Genomic DNA, 2,500 nt, shown 5'->3' with positions numbered 1-2,500 from the left:
GGTACCTGAAGGCCTCGTCGGGATCGATCGTTGGGATGGTGTTATTCCCAAGTTTAACTTTTGGTTCTTTAACGAACCAAGTTCGTCTTTCTGCGACTATTTGAAATATCTGACTTTTGTCCCGGGAGATGGTCATACCGAGGCCATTCAGATACTCGTTGAGCATATCCACTTGGCGCTGCGCTTCCCCGATATCGGCGCCGAGCAATACTACGTCGTCAGCGAAAGCCAGTACAGGGATCGTCCGTGAATCATTTATGTTTATCCCCCTGGTTTGATTCTCGATCAAATCCAGCAGTGGCTCCAAGCACAGATTGAATAGCAGCGGCGACAGAGGGTCGCCCTGCTTAACTCCCCTGAGGATCGTAATCTCGACCCCCATATTATTTTTAGTCTTGATCGTTGTCTTGCCCTCACTATACATACAACCAATCAAGTCAGTAATGGGGGTCGGCACTCCCTTCCTCCTCAGGCAGGGAACAATTGCCGAATGAGGCACTGTATCAAAGGCTTTTGAGATATCCACTATTGTGAATATCCCGCCTTTCTTTTTCTTACTATGATCCAAGGCAGCGCTCAACAGGTCTATGTTAATTTTACAGCCGCTCTCGGCGGTGAATCCTTTCTGCCTTGGATTCAATACAATGCCCCTTCTTATCCTCCCGTCAATAATGGAGGAGAAAATACGGCCGAGAATGGGGCCAATAGTTATTGGCCTCCAATTCTCGACCAGGCTGCTATTCTTGTTTGCTTTTGGAATTAATGTTGTTCTATTTTCCTTCCATATAGGAGGAAAATAGGAATAATAAATCAAGATGTTGTATAGCTTAGTTAATATTATAGGCAGGCCGGGGATCAGAAGGTGTTCCTTCTGGAAACCATCCGGTCCTGCCGCAGCCTTCATTCTTATTTTGCTTAGTTTCTCCGCCACATCCTCAACAGCAATTGGCGGGAAGATTTCGCATAAGGACAGCTCGGGGGCTCTACCTCCTGGGACAGGGACTTCGACAGGTCCTGTCTGGCCCCATAGATCCTCGTAGAGTCCCTTCACTTCCTCAGCACTAGGTGGATCCCTAGCCGGTTGGAGGAAGGCCTGATCATCATTTATAACAGCATCGGCCAACCTCTTTGGATTTTCAGTAAACAACTCCTGGCAACGTGCGAAGGAGTATCTCTTTCTAGCGTTTCTGTTCTTTCTATTGCTATTTTGGTGTGCAATCCGTCTATTGTTTTCGTTTCTTGCCCTCTTTTTGTTTTTATTAATTTCTTGTAAAGCTCCATAGAGCGTGCATTTTATAAAATCATTTATAGCGCTCTCAAGGGCTTCCCTATTTCCCTTGAGAGAGACCCAGATAGTCATCAGTCGAGTGTGGACCCACCTTAAAACAGGTGGCACCTCGACTTGTGTCGAAATAGCGGACTCCAATTGGAGTTTCCACTCTTGATATTCTGAACCGCTGATTCCAGGCTCTTCAAAACACGCATTGCCTGGATCAACGGGATCGCACCCTCCCTCTGTCACCTGAGTTGGCTCTGTTTCCTCACCAATCAGTCTCAGCTTCTTTCGCTGATACCTGATTTGGTCGATCGTCTTGCTGGTGAGGATCTCGCTTATCATTTTATTAGGGAATTTGTGGTCCTTATAGGTCTCACAAAGTTCCCTTAATTGGGCCAACTCCTCCAACGTCCATTTTCTCTCAGGGGGGTCCGTTCCCCTTCTTTTGACGTTTCTTACGGCAGGGTGCGCATGCCGCTCGTGGGTAGACAGCCCTCTAAGCGTCCCAAAACTCATGGAGCAGGTTTCGCATCTGTGCGAGCCGCCAGCACTCTGACTCGTGCCTCTACAGTGAGGCAGGTGACATCTGGCCCCATGAAGCTTCGGGAAGCCTTTCCCACAGTCTTTGCATCTCCATTGGATGCGGGCTGTCACGTGATGTTGTTCCAGGTGCCGCCCTAGGTCTGATAACGACAAAAAGAAAAGGTCGATTTCCCTTTTCTGGCAGACAGGGCAGGCAACCTGGTCACCCACGATCGGTACCATTATTTCATTCGTGTCCGGGGATGTAGCCGGGTCGTCAACAGAAGTCCCCTCCAGAGCGGAAAAATCCGCCGCGGCGCCTCCGGGACCGAGAGACGCCGCGTCCGAGGCTCTATCAGAGTTTCGATTTACCATGATATTTTCTTAATTTTATTATTATTTTTTATGTTACTTCCAATTATGTCCAGCTCATAACCTTATAACTGCCAAGTCGTGCCAAGAAAAATAACCAAGGAACGAGTTCCTTTAATGGAGATAACTCCATTCCTTTCACGGTGAAATCACCGTTGAATCGGCAAGCCGATTTTAGGTGTCGTCTTTCGCTCCTGCTTCGCCGCACTCCCTTTAGCCATACTCGGTGTCCGGGGGGATACTCCCCACGCTGACACGAATGAGTATGTTACCGGCGGTACCACGTGGAGGTAGGAGTGCGACTTGAGCAGACAGAGCCGAAGCCCTGCC

The 2,500-nt window shown here is 48.7% G+C and overlaps 1 pseudogene; it reads right to left on the bottom strand.

Annotated features, from left to right (window-relative positions):
- LOC126877429 (large subunit ribosomal RNA) overlaps positions 1-2,500 on the bottom strand; it is an 8,477-nt pseudogene that overhangs the window by 2,665 nt on the left and 3,312 nt on the right.

The sequence above is a fragment of the Bombus huntii genome, unplaced genomic scaffold (genome assembly GCF_024542735.1).
Source record: "Bombus huntii isolate Logan2020A unplaced genomic scaffold, iyBomHunt1.1 ctg00000164.1, whole genome shotgun sequence".
NCBI lineage: Eukaryota > Metazoa > Arthropoda > Insecta > Hymenoptera > Apidae > Bombus > Bombus huntii.
Note: the sequence above shows the minus strand (reverse complement) of the source record. Positions and strands in the feature narration are given on the sequence as shown.